Source organism: Scleropages formosus, chromosome 16 (genome assembly GCF_900964775.1).
Source record: "Scleropages formosus chromosome 16, fSclFor1.1, whole genome shotgun sequence".
In the NCBI taxonomy this organism is placed as follows: domain Eukaryota; kingdom Metazoa; phylum Chordata; class Actinopteri; order Osteoglossiformes; family Osteoglossidae; genus Scleropages; species Scleropages formosus.
In genome coordinates this window covers 1,111,614-1,122,042 of record NC_041821.1, presented here as the reverse complement: position 1 = coordinate 1,122,042, position 10,429 = coordinate 1,111,614, and positions in this window count along the sequence as shown.

Sequence of the window (10,429 nt, the reverse complement as noted above, 5' to 3'; positions counted from 1 at the left end):
GCTGCGCCGGTGAGAGGCTCCCCTCGTGACAGCGTGCGAAGAAAGAGGTATTCCCCAACCTCCACCCAACACGCCAGCATCGGGGGAAGCACCGCAGCGAATGGCGCTCCGCTCCTCAGCTTTACTTGTTCGTACGAAGAAGTAGAACTTGTGTGACCGAAGAGCTTCGGAGCGCCAAAACACATCTTTAGTCTGGCTGCCTTCGCACAGGTAATGAGTCTGATTTGTATGAGCAAAGTTTCCAGCTGCATAAATATTTAAATGTCATTTATTTACATTTTCATCTGTACATTTATTCCGTTAGCGATGCTTTCTCCAAACTGACATTGAGCTCAGAGTAACCAAAAGCGCATTTCATCAACCAGTGGAGGGATACAGTGTCTCACATACACACGACACCTGTACCTGCCCCTCACGAAGGGGACTCGCTGGGACTCCACACCTGCTTGCGGAACCTCGTTTAGAGCAACCGCAGCTCACCTGTCCTTCGCGTGCCCGATTCGCTCCTGTTCTTGGTTTTTTTGGCTTCCGACCCTCGCTCTTCCTTCTCAACCATGTCCCTCATTTCATCCCACGAAACCTTGATCGTTCATGACCTGACCCACGCCTGTTTCTGACCTCTTTCCACCTGCCCCTTTGGTTTTGTTCTTAATAAAAGAACAAGCGATTGGGTCCAACTCCCTGGCTTCCCTTCTTCCGGCATGACATACAGATGCACAAAGAGGTCTTTAAGATCTCTTTCTTATATATAGTTCAAGTGTCTCAGTAGAGAAAAAACTTAAAGGCAGACTTAGTTAAGGTGGGATGAAACTGCACGTGATCCCTGACTGGTCAGCAGTAAACTGTGGTCCTCAACACTAAATGCTGATTGTTCTCATTTCACAGAGAGATGTTAACCTTTTCTGCTATGAAATCAGATGCTGGTTACATGCGATGTGTGAAAGACTGATGATGATGATGCAGCTGCTCATGGTTCACAGCAATGGTGACCATGACTGATAGCTGACAATGGCAGTGAGCCCACAGAACAGAGATCCTTTGTCCCATGAGAACCTGCTGAAGGACCAGACACTGCCTCCCGTCTGCTCGCGGTTCCCTCCTCACTTTTGAGATGTTGAGCTGATTTTCTCAATTTTTTTCTGATGCTGAGGACTCTAGCAGCCCCTCTTGTTCTCACTATATGTTAGACACAAGACAAATTTCACACACCGTGCTTTTATTTCAATTCCAAAGCGAGAAAATCACACATATAGAGATTTTTAGTAGACATTAAAATAAGCAGGTGGAGTAGAAGTGCCCTTTACCTGATCTGATGGAGTAAAAATTACCCTGATGTATTAGTTGCTAAATCATTGTGGAAAATTAGCATAGTCTGATCACAGCGATTTACCTGCTTACTGAGGTCAGTTATGGTTACTCTCTCAACTGAGGGTTAGTACCATGACCAGTAGCACTGTAATGAGAGCAAAGGTTTGGAACCCAGGGCTTCAGGTGGGAGGTGACAGTGGTTACTGTCACACTACTTGCTGCACCGTGAGAAAAATGTGAGTTTTCTATTTCAAAGAGATGTTTAGATATTGGGGGCGCAGGTGGCGCAGTGGGTTGGACCGGGTCTTGCTCTCCAGTGGGTCTGGGGTTCGAGTCCTGCTTGGGGTGCCTTGCGGCGGACTGGCGTCCCGTCCTGGGTGTGTCCCCTCCCCCTCCGGCCTTACGCCCTGTGTTGCCGGGTAGGCTCCGGTTCCCCGCAACCCCATATGGGACAAGCGGTTCAGCAAATGTGTGTGTGTGTTTAGATATTATTGGTAAAATACACACACACACACACACATTTTCAGAACCGCTTGTCCCTTACGGGGTCACGGGGAACCGGAGTCTACCCGGCAACACAGGGCTTAAGGCCAGAGGGGGAGGGGACACACCCAGGACAGGACACCAGTCCGTCACAAGGCACCCCCAGCAGGACTCGAACCCCAGACCCACCGGACAGCAGGACTGCGGTCCAACCCACTGCGCCACCGCACCCCCATATTGGTAAAATAATAAAAAAAAAAAAAAGCTAAATTTCAGCAAGAAAATTAGTTTTTCTTAATTGCCTGAACAGAGCTACTAATTTCGGCTCCAAAAAGTGAGAAAGATTTAATGGGAAAATTTCAGTCTGTGTTTGGACCTCTTCCCCAACAAGGCCTCAAACAGAGCAGTGTGAAGGGGGGTCCCGACTCTTTGGATGTGAGATCAGCTGCTTTCTGCTGTCTGAGATATTTTCTGACAGTCAGTGAAGAAGCACATTTGAGTCAGTTTGTGTTTGTGGGCTGCAAAAATGTTCATTTTTGGAAAAAGCAGTGATGGGGCATCTTTTTTATGACTTATGAGGGCTGATGATCACAGGATGCTTTAAGAAGGTGGATCTGAATTGAATGCCATTCTTCAAAAGTAGAATAGCGTGTTACAGCAGTAATGTAGTAAAATACGATCACTGCGAGAGCTGCAGAAGATACTACAACAGAGCTGTTTGAGCTCAGGGCCTCCACCTGTTCCCCTTCACCTGCATTCCTCTACATATCTGGGAAAGTTCCCCTAATATTCTGTGATTATATTTTGATTAATATGTGCATTTTAAAGCAAAGCAAGAGCAATGTAGCCTCATACATTCACCGTGGCTCCCAAGGTGAGCCCCAGACCCTGAACGCTATGAGCAGAGTCCAGTAAGACTCCACATGAATCTGTGTATCTCGCAGCATCCTGGGTGTCCAGGGCGTCCAGGGCTCCAGTGAAGGTCCATCCTTGCTGTTACTGCGCTGCTGCGGCCATAAGTCATGAGGATGCATCTCTCCCAGCAGCCTGATGGCGGCGTCCGAGAGCTCTGAGTGCCAGAGGTCAGCAGTGTTAGTGCATGAACAACAACAGGACATTGTCTTACTCGGTGCTCTTGTCCCTCAAAGTGGAACCTATTTAAGCAGCAGGGCTTTTTTACTGGATGAGTCCAAGATAAGTACATTACTCATATGCCTGCTGCCAGTAAATCTGTGGTATTTATTTTTGAGAAGATATGTTTCTTGTTTTCTTTGTAATTTATTGTCCTAAATAATCAAACGCTGTGTCACACATCGTCTCCGCTCTATGTCCTTTTTATTTGTGACCATATGTTGTAAAAGCAGATCAGACTACAATGAAATAAAAAAATGCAAGAACATTTTATTTTCCCAAGAGCTCACACAACGCAGGGTCTCAGTGTTCCTCTGTTCTGCGAACAGGGCTGAAGCAGGGAGCTCTGTGAATGGGTTCCCGTCTAATTGTCTTTTATTAACCTCATGTCCTTTTCACTCATGTACTCATCTCGCTGTCGCTTTTCTCCAAAGCGACTTGCAATGCCAAGGTGTGTACTTTCTTTTCCACATCACTGCGTCTGCATTGTTTTCAGTCAATAAATTATGTTACATCAGTCCACATTAATGACATTTTACTTTATTATATATTGCAAAATTACCACGCTGTACATGGTTTTGCAACAAGATGCACCTCTCCATATTACTCCATATTAGTGTCATAGAGCAGGGACCATCCACATATAATTTTTGCACTTAGACAAAAGAGATACTAACTGTGATCTGTACTCTTCTAAGGCGCTCAAATACATGGTGTCTCTGCTAAACAGAGGGGAATGAATTACCTCTCTACTCCAGTAGCGCAGCCACTTCTTGCCAGTAGGGGTCGCTGTCCTTGGCGTACCCCTTGCTGCGGATCCAGTCTTGGATGGTCTCACACTCCTCTGCTGTCATGCCTTGTTTCTCTCCCAGGAGTTTGAACCACGCCTTTAAGTTGTCAGCAGCACATTCCTCAAGAGCGTTTCTGAGGGCTTCCTGCCTCGTTTCGCTTGTTGGGTTTTCACGGTGGCTTTTGCAGCCGCAAGGCCTTTTGATCATATATTTGGGCATGAAGCCCAGAATGGTCAGCTTGAAGGTGGCCACAACATCATCTTGTCTGATGGCCTCGGCGATAAGCTTCTGGAACCGCTGTGATTTGGTACTGAGGAACTGACTGTGCGTCTCCTTCGGCACATAAACACCAGGAAGTTTGGTCTCTTTGTTTTTGTCAGTTTCTGACGTTGTTCTGCGAGGACTTTTAGAAATTTCCATCATGCTCCTTGCCAGCTTACTGTTGCGGTTCATTTTGAAGGCCAGCTCTATGGCATTAACTGACGGCTGATGGTGCATCTTGACAAACTGCCCTTTTTCTTCTTTCTCTGTGTACTTCTTGTTTTCCTTGTGTTTTCTTGTCTTTCTCACCTCTTGCTTGAGGATCTTACTGCTGTCTTTCAAATATTGAACTTCTGGATATCGAGATCCTTGCACGGACCAGTCTTCACCTCGAATAGCCTCAGTCCAGTGTTTGCGTTTGATGAACGATGACCATTGATGTGGGTGTTGGAGAAGAGCCTCTGCCTCCACAGAACGCAGACGTGCCGCTTCGGATGAGATGTTTTCCTTGGAGGTGTCTGGTTTCATGCCATATGCCAAAGCGTGAAACATGCTGTCTGCTCCTTCGCTCTCCACTTTCATCACCTTTCCATGGATTATAACATCATAACGGTCACTTGGGAATTGAGAGCTCCTGGGTTTGTAGATCAGTTCCACAGTCTGAGTGGCAGTTTGGTTGTGAGGACTGAATACGTGCATTTTTTGAAGTTCACCACCACTATCCTCTGTGAAAATGACAACCTTTGTGGCTGTAGTGTCTGACAGGACCCTAATATCGAGAAGTGTTCCGGGAGTTTCCGCGCTGTTGACCTTTTTAGCAAAGGACTTTATGAGCATGGGATCCACCCCCCCGGAACTTATATCTGTTGGACAGTATACAGTGTAATTGTTATTCTGGCCAACTTTGAGCTTTTCGGCTGTTCGGTCACTCTTTAACATGTGCTTGGTTTTTTCCCCAATTAAACCATTAAATTCATCCGGAGCAAGAGAAGCTATATGACTGGAGAACTTCTGGTGGAACGTGTTCACCAGAGCATCTGTCAGTGATTCACCAATGTCATCAATCAGCTCTTGCTTCAAGGAGTTCACAACCTTCATGTCAGACTCTGAGAGATCTTCCACTTTGACACCTTCGGCCGAACCTTGCTCATTGATAAACTTCCTTAATACATCACAGTAATTTGTGAAGAATTTACTTGACAGCTTGCGTACTGCCACCACAGCATCCGCGCATAGTGCTGCCAGATGTGCCCCTTGGATGGTCGTGAGAACAATCTTGATGGTGCCTTTGTTTTGCGCTTTGACGGAACTAATTACACTCAAGATTGTAGAGGACAGTTTGTTCTCCCATTCAAGGTCCGCAGTAAGTGGTTCCAATGCTTCGGAAACCAAGTTTTTGAAAATCTTCTTAAATATTCTTTTAGCACCTCCAGACTGTGAAAGGATTCTCAGCTCTTCTTTATCTATGAGCTTCAAGACAATGGAAGTGTTTACCAATGTGCCTAAAGGGTCTCTTTCCATGTTAACCTTTCCTTCCTCAGTGGCTCCCCTTTTCACCTCTGCTTTAATCCTGTCTATTATCGCCTTCATGGTCTGCTCCTCAGCCTTCCCAATACCATACAAGATGATTTTTTCTGCTATTGTTTTAGATGTGTGCTTTGCTACATTTTTCATATTTGTTTTCATAGCACTGGTGAAGCCTGCTTTTCTTTGTGCAGACAGAAACTTTGGCATCGCTTTGAGCTCTTTAACAACCCCTTTGAAAAGCTTTAAAGTCCCTTTGAAACCCTTGGCAATCAGCTTTCCATCTCCAAACCCTATCAAGGAGACACCAATAGAGATTGCTTTTTCAATGGCCCAAGACTTCCAGCTGAATTCACCTGTAATCATCGATTCGATTCCCGTGATGCAGTCAGATATTCCCTCTATGATGAGTCCCATGCCGACCTGAGCCATTGCTCCGAATGTGAATGCAGTGACTAACGCACCTGCAACTATCTGACAAATACCAAGGAAGAATACCAACAATGCCTCCCATTTGAATCGAGGCTTTTCCTTCACAGAAAAGATGTAGTTCAGGCCTCGTTCATACAGACTGTAGCACTCTTCATGAAGCTCGTCTGTACTGGACACAAGTGAAAAAACTGGGGCTTTCTCAGCAATGGCATCTTCTCCTTTTTCTTTTATCTCATTCAGTTTGCTAATGGCTTCCTGAATGTTTTTGTCCAGGAGGCTGCTTTTTGGCTTTTAAGATCCTTGGCATGTTGGAGAGAGGACTGGAGCCTCAGACTGAGGTCTTCCATTCTTCTTCTTCTCTCATCAGCTCTCCTTTCCTCCTCTTTCCTCTGCTCCTCTGCCCTCCATCTCTCTTCCTCCCTCCTCCTCTCTTCTTCTCTTCTTCTCTCTTCTTCCCTCCTTCTTTCCTCCTCTCTCCTCTGCCCTCTGTCTCTCTTCCTCCCTCCTCTGCTCTTCTTCTCTTCTTCTTTCTTGCTCCTGTCTAATCTGTTCTTGTCTAAAGGGCTCATAAAAGCAGTGTTTACACTTGTAATCATTGATTCCAACAGTTCTGTAATACTCTCCTCCATTGAACATGTACACTTCTATACCGTGAATATTAGTTTTAGAGAAATGATCAAATGATGTGCATGGGGGTAAGACCATTGAACATGTTACACATCTTAGACGGTCACCCATATTGGCCTCTGATGGTTGGTTCCCCATTTCTGATGGATTCACTAATTCACAGTTGCTAATTTGATGCACTTCTGTCTCCAAGAGTTTTTCTGAAAGAAAAAGATACATATTTCTGTCTGTGGGATTTTACTCATAATTAGCCAGGGGAAAGAAATGAAGTACAGGTGGTACTTAAATGTATAATCTCATTCATTTTTTTTTAACTTTGTTCAGTGCTGTTAAGGAAATGAAATTCGTTATTTCTTATCTGTGCTGTACTGTGATCTTATCAGATCTACATTTTCACATTGACAATATAATCAATATGAATCCGTGCGATAATAAGTGAAACATAATGAAAACACTTAGAGATCATGCTGAGAGTTGTGCCCATGTTCACAGGAGTTTATTCCCAAAAGACATGGTTCAGGTGCACTGGTGACTCTAAACTGTCTGGAATGTGTGTGAATATGTGTATGTGCATTTCAGCTGTCTTCACACTTTTTTCATGATTTTTCCCCTTGGCGTAATCATGGTGCACACAACAGTTGTGTTTTTATAACCGTGAAATTTTTTTTGGTACATGATATTAAATAATGTTTTTTGTAATTACACATTTTTCTAACTTTCATAACATTCATATCATGGTGGATGACTGCACACACCACAAGAATGAAAAACAGCCTCTTACCCAGAGCTGTGAAACAGCTGAACACTGCTTAATTTTTATTGTTTTATATTGTATTATACTGCATTATCTATTTATGTTTATTTACTGCATTATCAGTTTAAACTGTTTAGTTTTTATTTTTTATACTTTAGTGTTGTATTTTATATTGTTGTCTAAAGAACTCAGGGAGTATCACTGTAATTCTGTTGTATTGCAGAGCAGTACAATGAAAATTAAGTCTTCAATTCAATTCAATTCAGTTCAAATAATGTACAACAGAAAGTGTCAAATGAAGGCTTACAAAACAGGATGAGCGGTTTCAACATGAGAAAAATAAAAATTGTTAATAAACACTGAACGGATTCAATTCAGTTCAGTTAAATTCAATTTATTTTTATTGAGCGCTCTTCTCACCAGTGACACAGAGAGCTTTAACAGGCACAGGATGAAACGGATCTGGTTAAAATACATTTGGATCATTCAGAAAGAACTGATTTTTGATTTGAGTTTCCCAATGTTTGCATTTTTCCCAAAAGAGATAAAGGACTTTAAATTTAAACATTTTATTCATTACATTGTGACACAGAAGATATGTGTTGTAATAATGAGTACAATTAATTGATTAATTTTAAAATTCAACCAACCAACCAATGTATATCTACAACCACTTGTCCCAAGCGGTGTAGCGGCGAGCTGGAGCCTAACCCAGCAGCACAGGGCGTAAGGCTGGAGGGGGAGGGGACACACCCAGGACGGGATGCCAGTCCATCACAAGACACCCCAAGCAAGACTCGAACCCCAGACCCGCCACATAATGGGCACTGGCCGAACCCACTGCGTTAAAAATTCTTTTGAAATTCAATATAATAAAATATAATATAACATATTCTACGAGGGAGCGCCGTGGTGCAGCAGGTTTGGCCAGGTCCTGCTCTCTGGCGGGTCTGCCTTGTGCCTTGTGACGGACTGACGTCCCATCCTGGGTGTGTCCCCTCCCGGACTAGGCTCCGATTCACCGCGACCCTCTCGGGACAAAGTCAGGCTTCAGTCAATGTATGTGTGCGTATATTTATAATTATATATGCTATGTATAAAATTTCATAGGAATTTGAAGGATGCAATTTGCATTCCTTACTTCTAAATGTAATGAAATGTACTTGCGTTTTTAATACATTGAAAGTTAAATTTGTGTATTTTAATGTTATTTATATACGTATGTACATATAAGATTGAATTCCACAGGAATTCATTAATTTTTGTTAAAATTTCATTTTAAATTCAGTTATATGTATATGTACATATATACATAAAATTAAAATACACTAATTTAATTTTTAAATGTATTAAAAATGCAAATATATTTCATTACATTGAAGAAAGGAATGCAAATTGCATCCTTCAAATTCCTTTGAAATTCGATTCTGAATCAGCCACAGATCTGAGACTAACAGAAGCTCTGTCTCAGTTTATTTCCCACTTTAGTTGACAAATTCGTAAAAAAAAAAAAAAAGAAAAAAAAAATTTTTCTTCTTACCTCCCTGTAAAATCTGTACTGCAGTTTCAACTCTTTCCAGAGCACATTTCCAGAAACTGCTGTAGACCTGAAAGTGAAGCACAGCTGCTGTTTGCGAGGAACCTCCTGTAGGTCCTGCATGTCCTGCTGTCTCTGATGCTTTTCACCCCAGCTTTTATAGATGAGCTACAAGATAATGTGAGGAGATAGACAGAAACAAAATGTGGCAGTTTTCCAGGACCTGTAGCTGAGAAAGAAGTTCACAGAGGACACCACCGGCTACAGAAATTATCGCATCTGTACATCATTATCCATCATAGACCATCTGGATTATTATCACCTTCATATGTTATTGCTCATTTATCTTTGTCTTCAACGTCCCAATATTCCTGTCAATTCTGGAATATTTATACTTGCGAACCTTTATTTGTAAATGTATCAGTGTGCGTAATCATTGTTGCCTTTGTACATTTGTTAAATTAATGCAAATACGGGGAAATATCAGAAAAACAAGAAACAGCCAATATTGTTTCTATTACAATGGACACTTTTTAACTTATTCCCAAAATGTCAGGGCAACATGCTCAGTTCAGGTGATGATGTTAAACGTTAAGTCTGGGTGCTCTAATCCCAACTGTATGTATAAAGATGTATCTTTATATTTTTTTATTATTATAATTATTACTAGGAAGGTGATAATGAATCGTTGATTTTCGGATAAACTTTTATACAGCTACTCATGCGATGAACATTGGTTCGTATGCTGGAAAGAGACAAACTAACTGCACTTCAGAATCATGAGTCTGCATCTAAGTGTCTCTTTCTTCTATGTAATGAACACATTATATTTTGTATGTGATGTGTGTCACTTTGGAGAAAGGCATCTGATAAATGAATACATATACTGTACATGTAGATGTAAATATTCTGAAAATAATTTTCCTGATCAACAGGACATCTTTTCCAAAAGCATTTCTCAGAACAGTTTGCAGCTTATTTTCTTCAAACACCATTTATGTGTATTTCTGCTGGGTTAATATATTTCTTCCCAATCAAATTAAAATGGTGTAAACCCACACTGACCGAGACAAATGTTGGTTTATGTGCATAGTTTCCATGAGGAATATATAGTATGTTTAAACTAGTGTTCTTCAGTGGGGTCATGTGAATAGTTTGTTGTAAATTCAGATTCATATCAAAAAATTTGTTTTACCTTTTTAGCTAAAAGCACCACATGTGTTTGGTTTGTTGCACCAACAAACAGTGACTAAGTACATTCATTTATTAGTTTATATTTATTGATCATGTCAGAAAATTTATTTTACAAACTGCAGGTTGGAAATGCAGTAAGAAGTAGCTGATGCAGCTCCCAGAATTGCATTATTGTTGTCATTTGTTTGTTCACACGGCAGCCTGAGTGGCGCGTTGAGCGTGTTTGCAGGGCTGCTGGGGTCCGTTGGAGCTCAAGCGGAGACAGAGGTAAAGACAGGGAGAGACACACACTCTACACACTGACCCGAATGGACCACGGAGATCATTGAACGTTCTGCGGTCCTTTGGGCACCAGCGAAACAATATTTGTTGCTCCGTTCAGCTTTG